The sequence below is a fragment of the Rhincodon typus genome, chromosome 1 (genome assembly GCF_021869965.1).
Source record: "Rhincodon typus isolate 14 chromosome 1, sRhiTyp1.1, whole genome shotgun sequence".
NCBI classification, from domain to species: Eukaryota; Metazoa; Chordata; class Chondrichthyes; order Orectolobiformes; family Rhincodontidae; genus Rhincodon; species Rhincodon typus.
Window position 1 is genome coordinate 141,357,396 of NC_063332.1, and position 27,954 is coordinate 141,385,349.

A 27,954-nucleotide genomic window follows, 5' to 3' on the forward strand; every position below is an offset into this window, starting at 1 on the left:
ACACTGGACATTATCCTGATAGGTGCATGCTGGTGGGAATAGGATTGAAGGCAAAATTCCTGGTTGAAAGGCTAAACACTGGTGCATGATTCATCAGTAACAGATGTGGCCTGCAAAAGCCTGATGAAAATATAGAAACCACGAGGAAGATCTATGTTTATGCAAAACAGGTTAATTAATTTTTGCATTTTTTTTCTGAAAACCCCACCAATATTTATAACAGCAGAAACTCAGAGCTGCTCTGACCATTAAATAGGAACATAAGAACTAGGAGCAGGTTTAGATAATCAGCATGCTCCACTTTTTAATACTGAAAGTGTCAGTTTAACCCTTTATTTCCTCTTAAACCGGATGGAACTCAGGTGTCTTTGTTTAAACATTTATTCATGCATGCGAGGCAAAAGTACACTTCCAAATTTGGAGTTAAGCTTAAATTTTACACCAAGAACAAAGGCTTCATACTATTTTTACAGATTACAAGCTTCCAATCACAGCTTACATATTTACGCACCTCCATATCCATCCATTCCTATTGCATAGCTCATATTCCAAGTTAGTACACCTGAACATATCATCCAATCACATTGAAACCAATACATATGACTATATTATCCAATCATATTCAAACTAACGTGTGACTATACTGTCAAATCATATCATACCATCTTCACATCATAAACTGTTAATATGTACTTTTCAATTACCAGTAAATCTACGCTCTGTTTTTCCTTACATTCCCTATTATTGCTGTTACTGTCTACTTTACCTTTCAATGAAATCATGGCTGATCTCATCTTGACCTCAACTCCACTTTCCTGCCCTCTCCCCATAACCCTCTAGCCCATTACTAGTTAAAAATCTGTCAATCTCCTCCATAAATTTATTCAATGTCTGGCATTCACTGCTGTCTGGGGTAGTGAAATCAACAGATTCACAAGCCTTTGAAAGATGCAATTCCTCCTCATCTCTGTTTTAAATCTGCTGTCCCTTAGCCTAAAACTATGATCACCAGGTCTAGATTGCTCCACGAGAAGAAACATCAGCTCTATGTCAACATTCAGATGAACAAAGCTCAAACAAAGGTTTATTTTGCATTCCCTGTTGTTTTTGTGCCTGTTGCCCTGGTTACTTTTGGCATTTATTTTTAGTCTACCTCCAACCCAGCCCCTACACCTCTAATGAAAGCGCAATATGGATGCTCTACATTAGACTGTTACCATTTCTGCACTTTATTTAAGTTTTATTTGATGAAATTATAGCTCTCTCAGATTGTTGAGTTTTCCCAGCACATTTTGTTTCTATTTCAGATTTGCAGTTTCTGCAGTATCTTTTATTGTATGATTTGATGTTCTCTCTGACATGATATGACGTGATAGCTAATGATCTTCAACTATCATGATATGATATTTAGCTCGTGTAAAATACAAATGAGATGTGAGTGAAGCAATCAGGTAAGTTTTATCATAGCACCTGATATCTACATATGCACACTTCAATCACAGGCACTTCAGTGTTGGGGTGGCACAGTGGCTCAGTGGTTAGCACTGCTGCCTCACAGCACCAGGGACCCGGGTTTGATTCCAGCCTCGGGCGACTGTCTGTATGGAGTTTGCACATTCTCCCCATGTCTGCGTGGGTTTCCTCCGGGTGCTCCAGTTTCCTCCCACAGTCCAAAGATGAGCAGGCTAGGTGAATTGGCCATGCTAAATTGCCCATAGTGCCCAGGGATGTTTAGGTTATGTGGGTTAGACGTGGGAAATCAGGGGTAGGATAATGGGTCTGGGTGGGATGCTCTTCTGAGGGGCAGTGTGGACTTGTTGGGCCGAATGGCCTGTTTCCACACTGTAGGGATTCTATGACTTCAGGCTAAGCAATCTGGATGTACTGTAGCACACTTCCCTTAGCATATCATGCTACATGAGCACTCAGTAAGATGAGATTTGAAACTTTATAGCATTGCCAAAAGAACTACAGGGGCAGCTTGTGTAAATTCAAGGCTGAGATAGGTAGATTCTTGACCAGTAGGAGAATCAAGGATGACGGAAAAGGGCAGGAAAGTGATGTGACAAACATTGGATAAGTCATGATCTGACTGAATGGCAGACCAGACTTGAGGGGATGAATAGCCCACTCATGCTAAAATTTCTTATGTAATACAGATGAAAGTGATGCTTGGGTTTTTAACTCATGGTGTTGGTCCTCAGTCTAAACTAGATTAATCAATGACCATTTCTCAATTGATGTACCAGTGTAAATTTCAAAAATCAGTTATAGTTATAGGCCCAATGGTTAAGAATAGTCTGAATCTCAGAGCAAGGCCATTATAGTTTTGTCCCTCCACATATTTTATAGATTTATTTCTGATCCATTACTGTAATGCAGTACTGCTAAGGATAAAATAAAATAATAAATTGGACTGCTCTGCACAACAATGCCAGAACTCAATTTGAGTGTTCTGCAGCTTAGAATAGCAACATGCTGATGGTTTGCAAATAAAAATAAACTGAATCAACTTCCTTGGTCCTGAATTTAGATATGTTACCTCATTGATCCAAGAAAAGCCATTTTATGCTTTGAAAATTTGGAAACTGCACTGTCATCTAAAATTAGGCAGTAGAAGCATTCTCAAGATATGCGGGCCAATGATGCCTGAAATTTGTTGTAATAACTCCAAATGAGGGAGCCTGGTGTATGTAATTGTCAACTTAATGTTGTAGCCTTTGCTCCGGAAATAAGTCAGAAAGAAGTAGGAGAGGTGTGCCTGTTGCCAGCATCAAATGATGCAGGTGCATGTATTTAACTTTGAAATCTGGATACATATTAAAGAGTGATTATTTTACTTGCAAAATAAATTTTTTCATGTCATACCTGGTAGGGCTAGAAACTAGCCTAGGCATAATTTCAAATCTGGACAGATGATCTGAGTGTGAATCAGAAACCTGAAGTGCAAGGCCTTCCAAACATACAAACAAGAGCAGAAGTAGGCCATTCAGACCTTGAGCCTGCTCTGCCATTCAATAGAATTATGGTTGATCTAGTTTTCACCTCAAGTCCACATTCTCATATATCCCTGTCTTATCAAGCATCTATCCACCTCAACCTCAAAAATATTCAAGGACTCAGCTTCCACCACCCTTTCAGGAAGAGAGCTCCAAAAATTCATGACCCTCAAAGAGAAAAATATTCATCTCATCTCGGTTTTAAATTGGCAACCCTGATTTTTCAAGTGACTCCCAGTTGTTGATCCCTTTATAAGAGGAAATATCCACTCCTACCCTATCAAGAATCCTTATGTATTTCACTTAAGTTGCCTCTTTCTCCTCTAAAATCAAGTCGATCCTGTTTAACCTCTCCTCAGTTCAAAACTTGCTCATTCCAGCTGTTAGCCCAATAAACTTGCTCTGAATTGTTTCAAACGCATTTGCATCCTTCTTTAAATACTGTGCACAGTAATCCAGATGTGGCCTTACCAATGCCCTTTATGACTGAAGAATAACCTCACTTTTTTCTAAATAAAAACAAAAAATTGCTGGAGAAACTCAGGAGTTCTGGTAGCATCTTTGGAGAGAGAAATAGTTAATAATAACTTTCCTAATTACTTACTGTACATATATACTAACCTTTTGTAATTCAGGCACTAGGTCATTCAAATCCTTCTGCAATTCAGAGCTCTGCAATTTCTCACCACTTAGATATGATAATTCTTTTTCTTCCTACCAAAAGGGACAATTTCACATTTTCCCATATAACACTTGCATCCTTGTCAACTTGCCTAAACCTATCTGTGTCCGTCTGTAGCTTCTTTATGTCTTCTTCGCAACTTACTTTCTTATTTATCTTTGTGCCATCAGCAAACTTGGCAACCATTCTCTTTGCACCTTTATCCAAGTTATTCATATCAATTGTAAACAGTTGTTCCTGAACCGATCCCTGTAGCACAACACTCATTATGCCTTTCCAATCTGAAAAACACTCATTTATGTCTATTCTCTGCTGGCTATTAGCCAGCCACTGGTCTATCTATGCTAATATGCTACCTCCAAAATAACCGTTGATGTAGCATTTTATTGGCATTCTGTCAATCTAGGTACAGTACATTCACTGTTTTTCCTTTATCCATAGCACAGGACTTTAATAGATTGATTAAACATGGTTACCCTTTCAAAAAACCATGTTGACTCTGCCTGATTATCCTATACTTATATAATTTGCCCATTAAGCTTTCATTAATTGTAGCTTGACATTTTCTTTTTGACAAATTTTAATGGAACTAGCCTATAGTCTCCTGCTTCCTGTCTTCTTCCCTTTCTAAATAAATGAATTACATTTACTACCTTCCAATCTAAAAGGACCTTCTCCATATCAAGGGAGTATTGTAAGACTAAAATCAATGCATCATCTATCTCACAAGCCACTTCTTCATGACCCTGGGTCGAAGACCCCAGAACCCATGCTCTTGTCAACCCATAGTTCCAACAATTTACTCAGTGCTTCTTTTCTGGTGATTGTGATTTTCCCGAGTTCCGCTCTCCCTTCCATTTCCCGATTCCTGCGACACTAATACCTGATGAACGTACAATAAAATGTACAGGCTAGCTTTAAGTGGTACTAATCAATCTTCCCCTGTTCTTGATGAGACCAGCCGATTAATACCACAGGTTGCACTGGCTGACATGCATGAATTCTGAATTGTGATCCCGTGCCTATTTACAGGATCTGTCTAATTTGGCTCCCATAATATTTATTTTCATTTTGTTTGCTGCATTTTTTCTTTCTCTTTTGTTCTCAGTTTTGCTGAGAGGGTACATTCAGAAAGATTTGAAATTTAAACAATTGGTGGAAGTTCTCTCGAAAGTGCTTCTATCTCTTTCACGGATGAGTCAGTTCATTTGCAGTAAAGTAAACTGTATAGTGTTTATGTTATGGCTGTGGTTAAAAAAAGCAAGCGATGGCACCAGGTCTTGCAATAAACAGCCTGTGAACTTTAATCTTGGAGCTGAGCCAGCAGTTAGCTTGGAAACATTAAAATCTAATCTCAAATGATTGTGAAACAGCCTCAAATCACTTTGAACGAAACATTCTGAAGAACTGAGGAGTTAAATTCAAATAGTTCTTGTTTAAAGACTGGATGGCAAGGTCTGATGTGTTCTGTTAGTTCCTGATTAATAGTTCATGTGAAATTTCCCCCGTGTGAATTCGCCAGAGTGTGAACTTAACCAGCTTTAACTGGTTAATTAGTTTTAACAGCTCATTACTGCAACATTCGGGGATCATTTGTATAGTTCGTTTTAGAGAGGTTATTGGTACATTTCTACTGCATTTGGGTTATTGTAAATGAAAGACCAGAGCAGCATTATTAGGAAGTTCGATTTTGAGCCTTTGTGACCATCAAAAATGGGAAATACTGATCAACAGACTAAGGTAACATATCATCAGTTCAAAGATTCTTTGAAAAAACACAGGCCAAAAAAAATGAGTGGCTCTAATTGTGTGATGATCCACAACTTCAGGCAAGAAGCATACATACATTGTGAGACAGAGATGTGCTATGGTCTAAATTGGCAGAGCGTTTGGGATTTAGGAGCCACATCTGAAAAAAGGCATTAGGCTCTTGAATATTTAAATCAGCTATCTAGCACCAGTTTGGAAGCCATATTCGTAATACTGAATTGCCCTAAACCCAGCTGGCACAAGTCCAGCTCAACATACTGTACCGACTATTTATAATTGTAGGCCTCATCTGGAGTACTATGTACAGTTCTGATCACCACACTATAGGAAAGATGTTCTGAAGAAAGGTAATACCTGAAGCATTGACTGCTCCTTTCCTCCAAATGCTGCCTGGCTTGCTGTGATCTTCGAGCCTCCTGTTTGTCTATCTGGATTCCAGCATTTGCAGTTTTTTTGTCTCTAACCATAGGAAGGATGTGATTGCACTAAAAAAAAGGTGCAGAAGAGATTCACCAGGATATTGTTTGGGGCTGCAGTGTTTAGCTGTGAAAAGAGACTAAATAGGCTGCTGTTATTTTCCTTAGACCCAAAAAGGTTGAGAGGGCGTTCTGATTGAGCTGTACAAAGTTCTGAGGGACATACTCAGGGTAGATAAGGAGAAACTTTTTCCCTTAGTAGAGGGGTCAATGACAAGTTGGTGCAGTTTTATGCTAAGGCTCAAAAGATTTAAAGAGAATTTGAGGATTTTTGTTTACTTAGAGGCTTGTGGATAACTGGAACTCACTACCTAAAGACATTACGCACATTTAAGAACTATTCAGATGAATACTTGAAACTCCATTGCATACAATGCTATATGCCAAGTGCTAGAACATGGGATTAGAATAGATGGTTGTTTGATGGATGTTTGCACAGATACAATGGGACAACAAGCCTCTTTCTGTGCTATGAAAGCTTTATGACTCTCTATGACTGCATATTTTTATTAAATGAGAATTGGGAAAATGGAAATTTGGATACAGGTCATTTATTAATTTATTTTTAGCAGCAGTATTTAAGCATGGCACTGTGTAGTGTTTAATTATCAGTTACATAAGATCATTTAACTTTTGGAGAAACTGGAATTACACTTTCGTGAGACTAGCTGGCAGTAGGTCCCTTTGAATTGAAAAAGACTACCGCCCAGCAATAGCTTTTGGATTTATTTTAAGTTGCAGTCGCACTCATACCCCACCCCACTCTCTCCCTTGATAAGTGAATAGATGATTGTTGGATGTTTGCACAGATATAATGGGACAAAGACTCTCTTTCAGTGCTGTAAAAGTTTTCTGATTCTTGCTATGACAGCCCCGCAGTGATTTCACTCAGACCCCACCCTTCTCTCTCCCTCTATAAATGAAAAAAAAAATCAGCACCAATATTCTGAAAGGATACCCTTCTAATTCAAGCAAAGACCTAGGTCCAACTGGCAGACAAGCAAGTTGGAGATTGCAGTGGTTGACAACAACATGATCTCATTTGCCAGAAACTAAAAGAACTGTGTAAAAATCACCTCTTACCTCCCTTCTGATTTGGATACTTCAGCATGAAATGTATTCCTTGCGTTGTGATATTGATGCAGGCAGTTGTCTGTTTTCTCTACCCTTTTTATGAATTAATGTGCATGTGTGTTGTGATTTCAAGGGGGTATAGTTTAAATTTGCATATTAATTAAAAATCCATTTTGCCATTTGTGAAAGGATCAGGTTGTTATAATAAAAATGTTTTGTTTGTTTGTTTATTGGTGAACCTGGTGTGAGTTTATTTTAAGTTAGAGAGCAAACAAACCTGATTTAAGCAAGGGATTTCAGGTGTTTGATTGATAACTGTCACTAACAGGCTGCTGCTTTTTTAATTAGGCTATTTGAACTTACTTAAAAACTATTACTTTCAGGTCTGAATTTGATTTTTACCCTAAAATTGAACTTGAAAAAGATCCTCCAGTTGAATTCCCATGTTGAACTAAATTCCCAGATATTCCCACTGTCTCATTCAGGCAAAATTTCCCTCACATTTATCATACTCCTTACTGACTCATGGCCTGCTGAAGCTGTCACTTGGCAAGTGTTGTACCTCTCCTCTGTATCTGTGCAAGGTTTCCTCTTGGGTGCAAGTGGTCAGGTTTGTTAGTGGATAGTCTTGTCACACTATCATTCCTGAAAGTGCACAGTGGAGGTGCAAAAGCTGTGGCACTCAGAACTGCCAAAGCATGTGAGTATCGTGGCTGCTTTGCAGGTACCTTGCACACACCTGAAGGATCTTTCTCAGTGGTCTCAGCCCAGGTGGATTTTAATAGAATATAAATCCCTCCTGTCACGAAAAGCCACCAGCTGCTCTGTTGGAACCTTGATCACCAAGTGTGTAGCAAATGACACCCTGAATCTGTGGACTCAGCGACCACTCTGAAGCCAACTGACATCTCCATTTGACTGTCACAATCAATGTGGTATTGCACACAGTTGCTGTTCCTCTTCAATGCAGCATTGCTTACCTTCCTATTGCACTGACTGGTCTTCAGATTGGCAGATACCACATGCATCCAAAAAGAGCCTGAGGTGTAGACATTGAGAGCCACAATGATCTATGGCACCACTGGGCATTTGGTGTCCGCCAATTCCAATTCTTAACTTTTCTTGCAACATCATGCAGAGGTCAGTTGCTACCTCACTGTAGAGGTGCAGTTTCTTGATTGAATCTGTCACTCAGATATTTGGGGGAAGTTCAGCCTCCTGCAGTACAGTGTTTCTGGGAAAAGACTTTTCTACACATATGTGAGTATTGGCATGCCCTTCCAACCCTGAGACTGACCATCAAGCTGGTCACCAAGTTAACAATGATTCCCCACTAACCCCCACGTAACCCCAGCCAGTGTCAGGACTTTTCTTCCATTGAGATGTATCTCCTGAAGGAGCCAAGAGGCCTGGGTGAATTGGTCGTATAGCAGGTCTCCCCACTGTTTCTGAGGTTTACTATCAGGATGCAGTTCATCCCATAATCCAGCTGCTAAGACTTCCTCTTCCAGCGTCTTTCTCTTCCGTCCCTGATTACGTGCTCTCCATTCCTGACACCTTCTATGCCTTACTGCCAACATTTGGCATTGCCCTTTGCACACTACTCTTCCTCCCACCGCACACTGGCTCTCCTGATGGCTTCGTTGGAGACCCAACAAGTTTCAGCTATTTCCTCAGCATTTCCTGTTTCATTTTCACTGGGCACATCTCATGTAAATGGTAGCACAAAGTTTTCCTTATTCATTTATGGGATGAATAGGGCTAGGCCAGCATTTATTGCCCATCCCTAATTTGCCAGAGAGCTGTCAAGAGTCAACCACGTTGCTGTGGGTCTGGAGTCTCTAGACCAGGTCAGGTAAGGATGGCTGTTTCCTCACCTAAGAGACTTGTGTGAACCAGATGGGTTTTTCCAATAATTGGCAATGGATTCCTGGTCATCATGAGACTCTTAATTCCAGATTTTTTTTATTTGAATTCAAATTTTGCCATCTGCCGTGGCGATTTGGAACCCAGGTCCCCAGAACATTATCTGGGTCTCTGGAATAACAATCCAGCGATAATCCCACTGAGCCATCACCGCCTCAAAGGAGGAATATGAAATTTTTAGTGCATTGAATTTAATTGTAATGGAACTTTAGTGAAGCAAATTGAATCGTAAAAAAGGTTAAAAGGTTAAAATTAAAGGTGCTTTATCTGAGTGCACAAAACATTTGTGACTAAGTAGATGAATTAATAGCACAAACAGAGATAAATAAGTCTGATATAAAAGCCAGTACTGATTTGTTCTCATTTGGGGTAAGTTGAAGAACAAGTGGACACCCGATTTAAGGTAATAGGAAAAAGAACCAAAGGCTTTGTGAGGAAAAGTTTTCTCATGCAGTGAGTGATTAGGAACTGGAATGCACAGCATGGGGAAAAGGCAGGGTAACCAATAATTAGGACCAAAACTGTCCAATAAATATTAATTTTTAAAGAAATGTATTTATCAGCACACTAAGTTAGCAACTTTTTTCATCCTTTGACTAAAATTAATCCATGTTTATCTTCATTGTTCTCGCCACTATCTTCTATTGATCATTAGAGCTTATGTTAACAATAAAATATATATTTTTACATCATGAGAATTTCCCTTTTAATTCCATGAAGCATCAGAGGTTTCACTAAATTATAAAATGTTCATTTTTTTTCTTTTATCTTACTAGTGAATATCACCATAAGAATTCTTCAGGGTAGTGTCCTAAGGCCATTCCTTTTCAGTTGCTTCAGCAATGACCATCACAACACTGAAAAGTCAGAAGTGAGATCAAAACAACAAAATGTTATACATGCTCAGCAGATCAGGCAGCAACTGCAGAGAGAAGCAAAGTTAACATTTCATCAGTACAATCTTCCTTTTATAGCACTTCCTAAACTTATGACCTCTACCAACTGGAAGGGCAAGAGCAGCAGATGCATGGGAATATTACCATTGCAAGTCCCTCCAAACTACACACTATCTTGACATGAAACTACATCACTTGGCTGGGTCAAAATCCTGGTGCTCCCTCCCTAATGGCACAATGAGTCTACTATTAGAACCTTCACTGATTTTTCAATATTTTTATTTTATTCTTTTATCAATTTTTGTTTGGAGCTGTGAACTGCGAGCTAAAGATAACTTATGTACTGGTAACAGCTTGTGTTAAAAGGAAAACAGACAAAATAATCTTTTGTTTATACATGGTATTCCAGGCATGGACATTAGTTGCAAGTTGGTTCCTGATCAAGGTTTTACTGATGCATCATCTCTTGGAAGAGCTTTATGTTTAAATAGGTAACAGAAGTTGGCTATTAACAAAGTCAGTGCCCTGGCAGAGACCTTATGCTCAAGCAGGTGGCAGATGATGATGGTAAGTGGGACCTTGTGGAAGAGATGGTGAGTCTATCAGGGAATGGTCAGGGTTTGAATTGGGGTTTAGACTCTTTTTCCTGGGGATAAGGAATCTGGATGTTGATGTTACAGCATGAAGATTTGAAAGCTCCCTGCCTAAACGCCCAAGAGCAGCTCTTGGAAGATCACCGAAAAGAAAACTGAGTTGTAAGTATTACTGCCTGTATCTGATTGAACTGTAAAGGTTACCCTGATCGACATTTTCAAAAAATTAACAAGAAACCATCATCTATATTTGTGGAACAACACATCATGAAAGTCACTTAAATAATCTGGTAAGTTTTTTTCTTTTATTTATCTTTCAACTATGTTTGTTTGTTTGTCTGACTTTGAATGAGGCTGAAAATAAAGGCATTTTGAGTTTATAGCATAGACCAATCAGGTTAACTTTGTTGTTTAATATTACTCTGCTAAAGTTAATTTATTTTTAATGAATCGCTATATTTTGATATCTGGACCTGATTATTCACAGAGTCTGGGAATAATTTTTCAAAAGTCTTGTTAGGAACCGTTGGGCCCAATTTTGAGGGCCATTGAAGGTTTAATTTTACTCTTTTGCAAATACAGAGGTAAAGGCTGATTTGGTTCAGCTGTCTGTTTCTGAATCTTATCATTACCTACCACTCATGGACTGAATTTGTTCAAGAAAGCAGCTCACTGCTACCTTTTCAAGGGCAATTAAGGAAAGGCAATAAATATTTACGTAGCCAGTGATGCCCACCCCCAAAGTGAAAAGTATGTATAAATATCAATGCTTATAATTTGCAAATTGCGATATCTTGCTATACTTTGTGTAGCTTTTCCGCTGCATTTAAAAATATCTTGCGTTCTATCATTTAAAATTCATGAACAATCTTTTCCAGGCTTTGAAACATAAGAACACTTCATTAACTGAAAACTATTGTGGGAATTCTTACTGGGTTGCTTAGAATCAAGGCTATTTTTTTAAAAAAATTAATTGCAAAGCTGTTTCCGTGACTGTACTGACAATTGTAAAAATTATTCAAATTGCATTGACCTACAGAGCACCATAATTGATATTTAAACACAGACTGATGTGTTTAAGTACAGAACATATCTATGCTCACAATATGAATTCATTGAGCATGACCTGTCTTATTACTGAGGTGAACTACGGGACTGGTACTATGTGGTATTTACAGAGATAATTACTTATTTGTGGCAGTAGATACAAGAAGGGAAATTGAATTATATTATGTAACATCTATCGCTTATGAGATAGACTCTACATTAAAAGAATGTGGCCTGAAAATGCATGTTATATGTACACTGCAGAAATATCAGAACGGCAGGACTTTGACAATTGGTGAGTTGAGCTGCTGACCCTTCTGGAATTTAGGGTCAGCCCCAATACCATATTGAATGGGGAACCAGGAACACAACACCAGTGAAACACAGGATTGAACCTTATGGGGAGAGGATCCTTTTGCCGAAGTTTATAAAAATCGACAGAGATTGCAAACAGTTTTACAATTCCACAAAGAGAATTTTAATAAAACTTATTTTTATTCTAAATAGAAAGAACTATTTTACTGAAGTATCTTTCTTGATTGAGCACTGATGGAATTGAATAGCTCTTCCAGAGGTATGATTGCAAAGTGACCAAGGTTGGGAAAAACATTCTTCAGAGATAAACAAAGTAGAAATGGAGAGTAGCCCTGATAATAAAAGATGGTATAAATGCACGAGAAAGAAGAACTCTTATCTCTGAACTGGTAACTGGTGTCAGTTTGGATAGAGAGGAGGTTAAAAAAAAAATCAGGGGAGAAGTTATTTTGAAGTTGGTACTGTGCAGATAGAAAGGCCTTACAGGAAGAACCATTAGTGAGGAGGGATTATAATATAACAGAATTTTACAATGCGTTTGAACATGATTTAGTTAATTCTGAAACAAAGGGCTTAAATATAAACAGATCAAGCTGAAGTAGAGGTATAAATTGACTAAAGCAGATTCGAAAACTACGTTAAAAAAGTGTACTCTGCATGTAAACCCTTGGAAAAAGTTCCACACAGGACAACACAATAAAGGAAACAGAGGAAACAAATTGGTGGGAAGAGTGCTGGTGAATCAAGCAGGAAGATCTCACTTCTAAGTAATATAGAGAGTCATCTCAGGTTGACCAGCTGAGGGCTAGTGGTAGGATTAAATTGAAACTATTTTGTTTAAATGTATCAATAAACGTTTTGAATTTTGTGTCAATTGTAATTCTGGGTCTCTAAACTTAATAAAAAATAATATCATTGACAGTCACCGCAGTACAACAGTTAACAATGGTGCTGAATTTGACGAGCACAGACAGAGCTGTTTAGTTCCTTGGTGCTGTAGATTATCATGAATGTGGTGATATATCTTCAATGCTTATGTGCACATTGTGTGGGTTGATGTTGTCCATCCTTCATGCTGCTTTTCTTCCTTTCTTTCTTTGGTACTTCTCCTTTGACATGAAAACGTTATGAAAGGACCAGTCCATTGGGAAATCTAAACATCACTTTGGTATCCTTCACCATGGATGAGGATCAAAAATATGCTAATCACCAGACTCTCCTACTCAGGCAGTTTTAAGTGCAGCTCAATACTTCTCAAGGTAGATAAATAGGTAGACCTGCAAAATGGGCAGTTTTATCTAGGAAGTATCTTATTTAAATGGAGCATTTTCATTCAACACAATCTCATGAGAAGGCTAGCTGCTTCTAAGTTGAACTGATATCAGAGTCTAAAGACGGTATAATTGATTAATATTCTGATGTCTTGCACCATGTAACTGATTTGGATGTGCATAGCAAAGTGATAGCAGTAGGAAATGGTCCCTTCCACCTTGATGCAAAGACGAATGTACGCAAAATTGACGTTAAAATGTCCTGTTGAGAAACCTGCCTTCAAAATCTTGTTGCCTGAATATTACTCTCATAATCTTACCTAAATCAGCACAGAGGTTTTGGTTTCTGGATTTTGTTCCTTTTCCACCTTAGCTTCTGAGGAATTAATGCATGCTGGGGTACAGTCCTGTTGGTTTAACAAGCTTTCAGTGCCTTCCCCAAAAAGCTCATCTCAAAATGCTACAAAGTCTTATGAGCGTTTTTAAGCCTTGAAAGTGGTATCATAGCTGAGCTGTTTCCTCAAATGGTGTCTACATACAAATAATTTCTTGGTAATAATTTTATAAAATGACCATGACAGGGAGAATTCTGGCTGAGTATTTCTTCTTCTTTAGCTCAGTAACACAAAAGCTAAGAGCAGCAGCTACTCACCAACTAAGTTGCAGCTAGCTGATTTTGCACAAATTGTGAATCAAATCAATCTTCTTAGTCTGCACTATTTTTACTATGTCAGGCAATATACTTACACCTGGGCCACTGGGAAACTGACCTATTGTTCATTCAGAAAGAATTTGAAAAGCTCATATTACAGAAATGATTGTGATTTTTTTCTTTACCTTTCCTTTTAAAAGGTTGTCTCAATTTTCAACTGTTCCTCATTGCCAATCTTGTTCCTAATTGTTCCACAGATTAGAATTTGCAAATAAAGATTTTTATTACGAACAGAATCATGCATTGGCAAAAAAAAATGTGTATAGGAATAGTTACATAATTTACATAATTGTCTTGTGTTTATTTTCCTGGCCTGGGGCTTTTTGTATGTGGAAGGCTATTCAGTTTTTAATTCTGCATATTTCTCATGGAATGTTTGTTTATGTCAGTAGCCAAGTATAGAGGAAATTGTCTGGATCTTAGGAGATTCTGGAAAGTGTCTGTTATGTTCTAGCACTCAATATTATTAAACTTCAGTATCAAAACCTGTCGAAAAAAATTGCAACATCATTTAAAACAAAATCCAATTTAAGCGTGGTGCCTTGAAGAGAGATTGCTCTGTCTTGTACGCTGAGAATAAGCACATTTTCACATTTTAAGCTGCAAAGCTTCATCTCATAAATATACAAAGGCAGAAGTCAACACTTCCAAATGGATTTAGCTGTTATTTCTACATTCACTCATCACCATTGCAGCAGAAACTTGATTATTAAAAAAAGTCTTAATGTTTTTTGTTGGCTTCCAGTGATTAAGATCAAGGCCAATGGCTTGTGCAGAAATTGATTTTAAAAATGGAGGGTGTTAGAGAGCCTCAATTTCCTTGTCCAAATAGAAACAACCCAGATGTAGGTTCTGAATTTTGCTCAATAATTCATGAAATCTTCTGACTTGCTATGTGCATTGTAATGCATATAGGTATTGCATTGCTTCTTAGTTTAAGTATTTGATATAATCCAATCAGTTCTTTCTACAGAGGGACATTACTCATATTTATAATATTTTTGAAGAAGCACATCCATGTACAGAATTCATTGTAACATTTCTTTAAAAACAATGGCAAGTAACTTAACAAAATACTTTTCATAGTCTTTAATAATTCCTATTGAGCACAACCCATAAAATAGATTCTAGCGCAGATGCTCAAACATTTCAAATGAATATTATTTTATTTATTAATAACCGCTTAAAGAGCATGCCAACTGAGAGCTCCCCATCCCTCGTGCCCTTGTTAATGACGCCCTACACTCATCTTCACAAAAATCCATATAAAATAAGGTCAAAACACTCAAAGATCAATTACGAGTGAAGTTCAACATCACAATTCACCATTTGGAAATCATTTCTTTCAGGCCAATGGAATCCTCTGACCAAGTCATAAAAAGATGTTGTAACAAAGAACATCACTAAACTCATGCTGCCAGAGCTGGCTGACAGAATACTCATGACAGCCACTTTCCCAATGTAAACATTCCAAAAAGACAGCTTGGATCAGCCCAAAGGTTAGACCTGAAAGCATTACTTCAAAGTGGCTTCAAGTAACAGGTCATGCATTTTTCAAGCTTCATTGGCTCAATTGCAAATACATTGCAAGCCTAGTAAGTAATGTGGTTGGTTTGGTCTCATACATGCACTTAGAAATTGCCCAGCCTTTAATATTATATGCAAGGTATGTGGCACTAGAAACACCAATGCGAAAAGCAAAAACCAAAAAATGAGAATTTATAAACAGAACACTTGCAAGTACAGCAATCCAACCTCACAAGAACCTCTAGCGAACAGTGTCAAGAGAAGATCCACAAAATGTCTAGCCAAGCTCTACAGCCAGATGATGAGAATGGCCAGAGCATGAATATTCAGAGTTAGCTGACATTTAGCAAGGTACACTTTTGTGGTTTGATTGGCACCTCCTGTAGGAACAGTAAGCAGCAGTAATGCGATCTCCTGTCTGTGAGGTTTTCTTAAAGAGAGCTACCTCTAGAAAGTCTATCTTATTTCTGTTCCTGCGTAAACTTCACAGCAGCTAGATGCATACACATTAAGCTCTCCCACATTTGAACTATCTTACTTGCACATGGTACCTGCTGGCTGTAACCAGGTGTGACAATATCCAATCATAAATGTAGGATAAGAGTATGATTCCTACAGAGCAGTAGAATCACAAACACATGATAAGACTTGATAGTTATTTGACTTTCACGCTAATTCTTCTATTGCATGTGAAAGATTGAGACTATATATTAACACTATTGTTCTCTTAGTACCAACAGAACATTTGCCACCATCCAGATTATACGCGCATAGATAACTGATATGCAGAACCGGATGTTGGTGCAGTGTGAAATTCCTTCCAGTTCATACACAAGTGAAATAACAAACAATGATTCAATCAACCACTACCAAACCCACCACATCAATGATTTGGGAGATTTCATCAAGTGTAACTACAAAAACCCAGATTGGTCATCCCAGATATTTTATGTTGAACCCACACAACAGGTTCAGTGATTGCAGGCTTGCTGGTATGCAAGAACATGTGTTTGCTCATCATTCACAGAATCACCAAGAAAAGTAAAGACCATAGTCCATGAGGAGCACCACTGAAAATCCTGTGCTCACAGTGGGAGGAGACCTCATAACTCTGCAAAGGAGATCATCAGCCTACAGGCTCAGTGCCACAATTTAAACCAAGAACGTATACCCATGCAAGCTTATAAATTTCATCACGTGGAATGAATGTGCAATTGCTGTTCAGCAGACAACTTTGCACAACATTCCCCAGTCAATACTCGTCAATACCCCCAGGAGTACGTGATGCATTACTCGATAATCAGGAGAAGATGACACATGGTTAATGAATTATCCAACCTAAACACTGGACAGAAAGTTTGTGTGTAACGTCCACAGTTGACACATGGAATTCAAAAGAAATCATCAAAAATGCCCAAAATCAAGATTGTAGTAAGTGTAAAGAGGATGACAGTGCAATGAAACAGATGTCAAATCATAACAAACCACAGCCAGAAACATTGAGTAATCCTATTGTGAACAGATCTGTGTCTAAGACAGGCAGTGGTGAGCTGTCTGTTTGAACACTGCAGTACATTTGGTGTAGGTACATCCACAAGACTGTTAGAGAGAGAGTTTCAGCCTGGTGATTAAACAGTGACTAGGGTGAGGAAATGACATTGTATGTATGAAGGAGTGTGCCAGCTATTTGCCATGTGGAATACACTTTTGTGATTACTAGTGCCTGTCCAGTACATAGTGGTCTTTCAAAGATGGTGTGGTGCTGGTCTTTTGGCAGATATCTGCTGAGTGGCAAGTTGCTCTAGGAATGGTAACATTGGGCAAGTTTTGTAAGATACAAGAAACCTTGTGGGCCTTACAACTGAAATCCCTCAAAAAACCTCCACGTAACTCAGACCTGGACAAAAAAAAAGTAAGATTGAGCCCATGCATCAAACTTGTATTACACCTTGGTTAGACCACATCTAAAATACAGCAAACAGTTCTGATTTTCATATTCTAAAAAGCATATAGAGGGACCAGAGAATTTACAAAATTGAATTGCCTCAAGTAGCAGAACAGAATCTATAAGGAAACATTGAACAGATTGGGACACATTTTTCTAAAGAGTCGTACAGACATACAGCACAGAAACAGAAGTTTCAGTCCAACTCGTCCATACTGACCAGATACCCTAAGTAAATCTAGTCCCACTTGCCAGCATTTGGCCCATATCCCTCTAAACCGTTCCTATACATCTAAACATCCAGACGCCTTTCAAATGTTGTAATTGTACCAGCCTCAACCACTTCCTCTGGCAGCTCATTCCACACATGCACCACCCTATGCATGCAGAAGTTACCCCTTAGGTCCCTTTTAAATCTTTTCGCTCTCAACTTAAACCTATGCCCTCTAGTTTTGGACTCCCCCACCCAGGGAAAAGATCTTACCTATTTACCCTATCCATGCCCCTCATGATTTTATATACCTCTAAGGTCACCCCTCAGCCTCCGATGCTCCAGGGAAAATATCCCCAGTCTATTCAGCTTCTTCCTATAGTTCAACCCTTCCAACATTGTAAATCTTTTCTGAACCCTTTCTAGGTTCACAACATTCTTCCTGTAGGAGGGAGACCAGAACTGCATGCAATACATAGAACATAGAACATAGAACATTACAGCGCAGTACAGGCCCTTCGGCCCTCGATGTTGCGCCGACCTGTGAAACCAATCTGAAGCCCATCTAACCTACACTATTCCATTATCATCCATATGTTTATCCAATGACCATTTAAATGCCCTTAAAGTTGGCGAGTCTACTACTTTTGCAGGCAGGGCATTCCACGCCCTTACTACTCTCTGCAAAAGTGGCCAAAACAATGTCCTGTACAGCCGCAACATGACCTCCCAACTGTTCTACTCAATGCACTGACCAATAAAGGCAAGCAAATACCAAACACCTTCTTCGCTATCCAAACTACCTGTGACTCCACTTTCAAGGAACAATGAACCTGCACTCCAAGTTCTCTTTGTTCAGCAACACTCCCCAGGACCTCACCATAAACTGTATAATTCCTGCCCTGACTTGCCTTTCCAAAATGCAGCACATCACATTTATCTAAATTAAACTCTATCTGCCACTTCTCAGCCCATTGGCCCATCTGATCAAGATCCCATTGTACTCTGAGGTAACCTTCTTCGCTGCCATCTGCAAACTTATTAACCGTACCTCCTATGTTCACATCCACATCATTTATGTAAATAATGAAAAGCAGGGGACCCAGCATCGATCCTTGTGGCACACCACTGGTCACAAGCTTCCAGTCTGAAAAGCAACCATCCACCACCCCCCTCTATCTTCTGCCTTCAACTGACTTCTGTATTCAAGTAGCTGGTTCTCCCTATAGTCCATTGGGGTGGCAAGGTGGTACAGTTGTTAGCACTGCTGCCCTACAGCACCAGGGACCTGGGTTCAATTCCAGCCTCGGGCAACTGTCTGTGTGGAGTTTGCACATTCCCTCCAGGTGCTCCAGTTTCCTCCCACAGTCCAAAGATGTGCAGGTTAGGTGGATTGGCTATGCTAACTTGCCCATAGTGTCCAGGGTGGGAAATGCAGGGGTTGGGTCTGGGTGGGATGCTCTTCGGAAGGTCTGGTGGACTCAATGGGCCAAATGGCCTGCTTCCACACTGTAGGGATTCAATGTGATCTAAATTTGCTAACTAGTCTACCAAGAGGAATTTTGTCAAATGCCTTACTGAAGTACATATAAATCATGTCCACCTCATCAATCATCTTTGTTACTTCTTCAAAAAAAATGAATCAAATTCATGAGACACAATTTCCCACACACAAAGCCATGTTAACTATCCCTAATCAGTCCTTGTTTTTCCAAATACATGTAAATGCTGTCCTTCTGGATTCCCTCCGCCAACTTGCCAGACACCAATGTCAGGCTCACCGGTATATAGTTCTCTGGTTTTTCGTTACTTCTTAAATAGTGGCACCACGTTAACCAATCTCCAAGAGTAACCTGTCAAGAGAGCATTAAGATATGAAATGTTTTGATAAAGTAGGCAAATACAAAATGTTTCCTCATGAGGGGAATCCGGAGGTAGGATTAAAGGTACAAGATAGTGACTAAAAATGCAACAGGCAATTCAGAATAGTTACAAGATGAAACCTGCTGCTTCAAGGGGTGGTGGTAGTTGGAAAGCTAAGGGAAAGTTAGGTAAATGTATTAGTGAGAAAGGAGTGAAAGGTTATCTCAAAGGATCAGAGTGTAGAAGGTGTTTCATAAGCAGCATAAACACTAGCATGAACATGTTGGATTGAATGGTCTGATTCTGCATTATAAATATTATGTGATGTTATAATTTTAACCTTATTAGTTGAACCAGTGGCAGTTCTGCAATTAGTAACCACAATATGTTAGACTCCCAGACACTTCCTTAGAATATTGCTTTCAGAAGTATATTAATTGAATCAGTCTTTTTGAGGATGTGGCCAAAAAGATATAGGAGGGCAGAGCGGTAGATGTTGTCCACAATGGGAGAGTGATTAGTAAAGTTAGATCACTTGTGATTCAGGGAGACCTTGCCAATTGGACATAAAATTGGCTTGACAGTAGGAGACAGAGTGGTGGGGAAGGGTTGTTTTTCAGACTGGAGGCCTGTGGCCAGCAGTGTTCCACAGGGATTGGTACTGGGTCAACTGTTGCTTGTCATTCTTATAAATGATTTTGATGAGAATTTGGGAGGCATTGTTAGTAAGTTTACGGATGATACCAAAATTGGCAGTTTACAGGACAGTGAAGGTTATCTAAGATTACAAAAGGATTTTAATCAATTGGGCCAATGGGCTGAGAAGTGGCAGGTGGATAAATGTGAGGTATTGCATTTTGGTAAAACAAACAGGGGCAGAACCTATACCGTTACTGGTAGATAGAGCCCTGGGGAATGTTGTAGAACAGACACCTAGGGCTTCAAGTACATAGTTCTTTGAAGGTTGCATCGCAGGTTGACAGGGTGGTTAAGAATGCATTTAGCGCCTTTGCCTTCATTGCTGAGACCACTGAGTATAGAAGTTGGGATGTCATGTTGAGGTTGTACGGGACGTTGGTGAGGTCACTTTTGGAGTACTGTGTACAGTTCTGGTTGTTCTGCAAGAGGAAGGATGTTATTAAATTACAAAGTGTGCAGAAAAGATTGTCGGGTATGGATGGTTTGAGTTATAAGAAGAGGCTGAATAGTCTGGGACTTTTTTCACTGGAGTGTAGGAGGTTGAGAGGTGACCTTATAAAGGTTTATAAAATCATGAGGAGCATAGTTAAAGGGAATAGCAAATGTTCTTTCCCTAGATTGGGGTAATTTAAAACTCGAGGGCATATATTTGAGGTGAGGCAAAAAAAAATTAAAAGGGACCTGAGGGGCAATTTCTTCACACAGAAGGTGGTTCAAATGTGGAATGAACTATCAGAGGAAGTGGTACATGCAGGTACAGTTACAACATTTAAAAGATAGTTGGACAGGTACATGAATAGGAAAGGTTTAGAGGAATATGGGCCAAACGCAAGCAAGTGGGACTAGTTTAGTTTGGGAAATTTAGTTGGCATGGACGAGTTGGATCAAAGGGTCTCATTCAGTGCTATAGACTCTATGACTCAATGACTCTTGAAGAGGTGTTTCAGCACATCAAGTAGTGCTCCTGTCTCTAAGCCAGTAAGTCAGAGTTCAAATCCTTTTATTTGTCGTGGATAGAAAATTCCTGATGCAGTTCAAATGGTTGATAATTAGCCCATTAATTCTTCCAATAGTTCCCTAAATGGGAAATAAAGTGTAGATACAAAATAATTGTGCCCTATTTATGTCTCTACCTCACCGTTTTGCTACGAAGGTAATAATTCACAATATAAATTCTGCAGAATATTTAATTCTAATTGGAGCTTCAGTCTTAATGTCATTGCTGTTAGTTATATCTGGTTTTCCTTAGAGCTAGAAAACACTGCCTCTACATTTGTAACAAGTTACCTTAAAACATTATTAACTTTATACTCTGAATACTTTTTATTTCTAGATACATATGAATGACAGTATATAAATACATAGACACAATTGGCGCTGACTTCCATTGAATGTCTCCCATTGTTTTGTTTAATTCCAAGATATGTGGAATGAATACCAGAAATTTATTTGCAGATTATTTCTGAAAGGAGCCCATTTTTAGCTTTTAACATAGCATATGACACATGCACATCAACACTCAGTGAGACCATCCTTTCAAATTGCACTCCCATGTGCTAGCTTTATGGAGATAACTTTCCAAGTTCATGCTGCTGACAGAGAATCTCAGTTATACAGTCATACAGCACGGAAACAGACCCATCAATCCAACCAGTCCATGCTGAACATATTCCCAAACTAAACTAGTCCCATCTGCCTGCACTTGGCCCATATTCCTCCAAACATTTCTTATTCATGTACTTACACAAATGTCTTTTAAATGTCATAACTGTACCCATATCCACCACTTCCTCTGGAAGTTCATTCCATACAGTTACTAGCATACAGCTCATAATTATCTAATATCTGTCACTAGAAAGTGAGATCCCTTGCTGAATATTACCCTTTTATATGCCAGTTATTTTTGCTACATTATTTTTGGAATAAAATGTTCAGAGCAAGTCTTCATGATCTCCCAGTAGTCTGCTGGGATAGCTTGTTGAACTTAAGGTGGGTGAACATAGAACTGTACAGCACAGTACAGACCACGATGTTGCGCCGAACTATTACCCTACTAAGATCAACCTACCCTGCATACCTTACATTTTACTATCCTCCATGTGCCTATCCAGGAGTCGTTTAATAGTCTCTAAAGTATCTGACGCCACTATCCACTGCTGGCAGCGCATTCCACACGCCCACCACTCTCTGTGTAAAGAACCTACCTCTGACATTTCCCCTATACCTTCCTCCAATCACCTTAAAATTATGCCCCCTTGTAATAGTCATTTCCACCCTGGGAAAAAGTCTCTGAATATCCATTCTATCTATGCCTCTAATCATCTTGCACGCCTTTATGAATTCACTTCTCGTCCTTCTTCGTTCCAATGAAAAAAGCCCTAGCTCCTTCAAACTTTCTTCATAAGACCTGCCCTCCAGTCCAGGCAGCATCCTGGTAAATCTCCTCTGCACCCTCTCTCAAGTTTCCACATCTTTCCGATAATGAGGTGACCAGAACTGAACACAATATTCTAAATGTGGTCCAGCCAGAGTTTTATAGAGCTGCAGCATAACCTTGAGGCTCTTAAACTCAATTCCCCTGCCAATGAAAGCCAACACACCGTACACCTTCTTTACAACCCTATCAACTTGGGTAGCAACTTTGAGGGATCTGTGGACGTGGAGCCCAAGATCCCTCTGTTCCTCTACACTGCCGAGAATCCTGCCATTAACCCTGTATTCTGCATTCAACGTTGACTTTCCAAAATGAATCACTTCACACTTTTCTGGGTTGAATTCCATCTGCCACTTCTTTGCCCAGCTCTGCATCCTGTCAATGTCCCGTTGCAACTACAACAGCCCTTCACACTGTCCACAACTCCACCAACCTTCATGTCATCAGCAAACTTACTAACCCACCTTTCCACTTCCTCATCCAAGTCATTTATAAAGATCACAAAGAGCAGAGGTCCCAGAACAGATCCCTGCGGAACACCACTAGTCGCTGAGCTCAAGGCTGAATACTTTCCATCTACTACCACCCTCTGTCTTCTATTGGACAGCCAATTCTGTATCCAGACTGCCAAATTTCCCTGAATCCCATGCCTCCCCACTTTCTGAATGAGCCTCCCATGAGGAACCTTATCAAATGCCTTTGCTAAAATCCATATACACCACATCCACTGCCCTACCATCATCAATGTGTTTTGTCACATCCTCAAAGAATTCAATAAGGCTTGTGAGGCATGACCGCCCCTCACAAAGCCATGCTGACTATCTAATCAAATTGTGCTTTTCCAAATAATCATAAATACTATCTCTCAGAATCCTCTCCAATAATTTGCCCACCACAGAAGTAATTTCCAGGATTATCCCTATTCCCTTTCTTGAACAAGGGAATGACCTCTGCCACCTTCCAATCATCTGGTACTACTCCAGTGGACAGTGAGGGCACAAAGATCATTGCCAAAGGGGCAGCAATCTCTTCTTTCGCTTCCCATAGCAACCTTGGGTATATCCTGGCCCAGGAGACTTATCTATCCTCATGTTTTTCAAAATTTCTAGCACATCCTCCTTCCTAACATCAACCAGTTCGAGCATATCTGCCTGTTTCATGCTGTCCTCACAAATGTCAATGTCCCTCTCACTGGTGAATACTGAAGCAAAGTATTCATTAAGGACCTCCTCTGACTCCACGCACAAGTTCCCTCCACTATTCCTGATTGGCCCTACCCTCACGCTGGCCATCCTCTTGTTCCTTACATATGCATAAAACGCCTTGGGGTTTTCCTTGATCCTATCCGCCAAGGTTTTCTCATACTCCCTTCGAGCTCTCCTAAGTCCATTCTTCAGTTCCTTCCTGGCTACCTTGTAGACATCTAGAGCCCTGTCTGATCCTTGCTTCCCCAACCTTAAGTAAGCTTCTTTCTTCCTCTTGACGAGGTGTTCCACATGTCTTGTCATCCAAGGTTCCTTCACCTTACCATCTTTTCCTTGGCTCAGTGGGACAACCCTATCCAGTACTTATAGCAACTGCTCCCTCAAAAACCTCCACATTTCTGTTGTGCAAACAAAATGCTGATACATTTCTTGAAGTACTTTCGTATTTTGTTCATTCTTGCAAATTGGCCATCACTAGCATCATGGGCCTTCACACATTCAAACAAATGGTGGTACAGGAATAAATCTTTTGGGCCCTCGTGCCTGTTCCACCAATAAATGGAATCATGACCGATATGAATGAGGCTTCAGGTCTATATTCCCACCTGCTACCAATAATTTTCAATACACAATGATACTGCTTCCATCACTTTCTGGAGAAGAAATTTCAAAAACTCAAACATTCTGATAAAGAAAAAGAAAATCTCATCTCCATCTTAAATGCAAGACCCATATTATTAAACTGTGGACCTTAGATCTAATCTTTCCCACTGAGGAAAACATTCTTTCAGCATCCACACTATCAAGCTCCTCAGGACCTTGTATGTTTCATTAATATCATCTCTTACTCGTCTAAACGCCACTGGATCCAAACCCAGCTTGTCCAGTGTCTCCTTGTAAGATAACATTGTACTCGGTATCAATCAAGTGAACCTTCTCTGCATTGCTTCTAACTTATTTAAGGAAGTATATAAATATAAGATCACATCTTCACACAGTACCTAGATGTGATCTCACCCCTATGCAACTGGAGCTAAACGTTCCTACTTTTATACTCCGTTCCTCTTGCAATAAATAACATTTAATGCATTTTCTTAATTACTTGCTGTACTTTCTTCAGAGTTCTTTTTTATTCAGACTGAGATTGTCATTGGATTGGCTAGCATTTATTGCCCATTCCTAACTGTTCTTGACTAAGTTGTGATAAGTGTGAGGTGGGGCAAAAATCCCCATCAGTTTATGGACATACCTGGACTTAAAACCCTTTGAAGACAGAAGTTGTGCAAATTACATTGGATTAAATTCACTGAACCTTTGGGACTCCAGAAACCATTGGCTGCAACTGAACCAGGAAAAGGCTGGTTGGGTCAGATGGGTAATATGCAAGCCCAGGGGCAGAAGACCCCATTCATGTCAAGCTTAAACAATGGAAACTAGACTGCAGGAAATAAATAACTTCAACAACTTCAGACCTTCTGGAGCCCACAGAGGTACAAAGCCATTCAATTTTCCAGCCAGTGCTCAGGCACAGAAATACCAAACATTCCACACCATTGTGCTGCATGCAAACCTGTTCCACCTTTGGATGTAAAAACATTCACATCACTATTCAAACCTGAACAAATACTCATCCAAGGGAAATACTGGACATTCCAAAACCATTCACCTTAATCATAAAACCATTCACATCTACTCCAGTGATAGTAGGAACTGCAGATGCTGGAGAATCTGAGATAACAAGGTGTAGAGCTGGATGAACACAGCAGGCCAAGCAGCATCAGAGGAGCAGGAAGGCTGACGTTTCGGGCCTAGACCCTTCTTCAGAAGTGGGGGAGGGGAAGGGGGTTCCGAAATAAATAGGGAGAGAGGGGGAGGTGGATAAAAGATGGATGGAGGAGAAGATAGGTGGAGAGGAGACAGACAGGTCAGAGAGGCGGGGATGGAGCCAGTAAAGGTGAGTGTAGGTGGGGAGTTAGGGAGGGGATAGGTCAGTCCAGGGAGGACGGTCAGGTCAAGGGGGCAGGCTGAGGTTAGTAGGTAGGAGATGGGGGTGGGGCTTGAGGTGGGAGGAGGGGATAGGTGGGACGAAGGACAGGTTAGGGAGGCGGGGACGAGCTGGGCTGGTTTTGGGATGCAGTAGGGGGAGGGGAGATTTTGAAGCTTGTGAAGTCCACATTGATACCATTGGGCTGCAGCGTTCCCAAGCGGAATATGAGTTGCTGTTCCTGCAACCTTCGGGTAACATTGTTGTGGCACTGCAGGAGGCCCAGGATGGACATGTCATCTGAGGAATGGGAGGGGGAGTTGAAGTGGTTCGCGACTGGGAGGTGCAGTTGTTTAGTGCGAACCGAGCATAGGTGTTCTGCAAAGTGGTCCCCAAGCTTCCGCTTGGTTTCCCCAATGTAGAGGAGGCCACAACGGGAACAGCGGATGCAGTATACCACATTAGCAGATGTGCAGGTGAACATCTGCTTGATGTGGAAAGTCTTCTTGGGGCCTGGGATGGGGGTGAGGGGGGAGGTGTAGGGGCAGGTGTAGCACTTCCTGCGGTTGCAGGGAAAAGTGCCGGGTGTGGTGGGGCTTGAGGGGCTGTGGAGCGGACAAGGGAGTCACGGAGAGAGTGGTCCCTCCGGAAAGCAGATAAGGGTGGGGAGGGAAAAATGTCTTTGGTGGTGGGTCGGATTGCAGATGGCGGAAGTGTCAGAGGATGCTGCGTTGGATCCGGAGGTTGGTGGGGTGTTACGTGAGGACGGGAGGTATTCTGTTTTGGTTGTTATTGCGGGGACGGGGTGTTAGGGATGAGTTGCAGGAAATGCGGGAGACACGGTCGAGGGCGTTCTCGACCACTGAGGGAGGGAAGTTGCGGTCCTTGAGAAACGAGGACATCTGAGGTGTACGGGAGTGGAATGCCTCATCCTGGGAGCAGATGCGGCGGAGGTGAAGGAATTGGGAACAGGGGATGGCATTTTTGCAGGAAGGTGGGTGGGAGGAAATGTATTCTAGGTAGCTGTGGAAGTCGGTGGGCTTGAAATGGATATTGCTTTCCAGGGCTAATGGTGTAGGGCACCCCTCAGGAAGGGAAGTGGAATAGGACTTCAGATCGCATTTCTACTGAGCTTATTCCAGTAGTTCTTATATGATGTGGTGAGGAATTTAACATATAAGAAGGAATGTTATTCTTCAGTTACATAGGGCATTGGTGAAACCAAGTCTTGAGTGCTGTGTGCAGTTTTGGCCCCCTTAATTTAAGAAGGAATGTGAATGCATTGGAGCCAGTTCAGAGGAGATTTGCTAGATTGATATCTGTAATGAGTAAGTTTTCTTATCAGAATGCTTGGACAGGTTGGATTTGTTTCCACTGGAGTTTAGAAGAGTGAGGAGAGATTTGCTTGAAGTGTGTAAGATCGATAATGGTCTTGGCATGATGAACATGGAAAGGAATTTTTCCTTTTGTAGGTCAGTCCAGAACTAGAGAGGACATTGTTTTAAAATTAAGGTCACCTTTCAGGTCACAAATGAGATTCTTTTTCACTCAGGGTTGTGAAACTTTGGAACTGCCTGCTTCAGAAGATAGTGGAGGCAGGACCGTTGAATACTTTTAAAACAGAGGTGGATAAACTCATGTTAAGCAGGGGAATCAAGACTTATGAAGGCACTTGGGAATGTGAAATTTGGAACACAAACAAATCGACCATGATTTTATTAAATGGCAGAGCAGGTTCAAGGGGCCAAATGGTCTACCTCTGTTCCTATTTCATATGTTTGTATGTTCATCTGTTCTTGTCTTTTTGTATGAGAAACCTTTTTTGTTAAAGCTGTATAGGCAGTCTCTTGTGAATACATTCACAGACTGCTCACCATGTAAATAAAAGAAAAATGAAACATTTTTCAGCAAACCACATTTCATTCAGGGTGTGACTTGCATAGTATTACCAGAATCATGCAGGTGCAGCAGGCAGTAAAGAAGGCAAAAGGTTTTGCGAACAGGAGCAGGGATGTGTTGTTGCAGTTGTACAGGACTTTGGTGAGGCCACACCTGGAATATTGTGTGTAGTTTTGGTCTTCTTTTCTGAAAAATGATGCTCTTGCTCGAGGGAGTGCAGCAAGTCACTAGGCTGATTCCGGTGATGGCAGGTCTGATATATGAGGAGAGATTGACTAGGTTGGGATTGTTTTTGCTGGAGTCCAGACGAACGACGGGGGGATCTTACAGAGACTTATAAAATTCTAACAGGACTAGACAGGGTAGATGCAGGGAGAATGTTCCCAGTGGTGGGTGTGTCCAGAACTAGGGGTCACAGTATGAGAA

At 40.3% G+C, this 27,954-nt stretch overlaps 1 long non-coding RNA gene across 1 annotated transcript in view; it reads left to right on the top strand.

Annotated features, from left to right (window-relative positions):
- Positions 1-10,281: 10,281 nt before the first annotated feature.
- Positions 10,282-27,954, top strand: part of LOC125484627 — an 89,234-nt gene continuing 71,561 nt past the window's right edge. The window contains exons 1-2 of the long non-coding RNA XR_007263452.1: positions 10,282-10,390; positions 10,504-10,706. This is a non-coding gene — a long non-coding RNA (uncharacterized LOC125484627). The remainder of the gene's footprint in view (positions 10,391-10,503; positions 10,707-27,954) is intronic.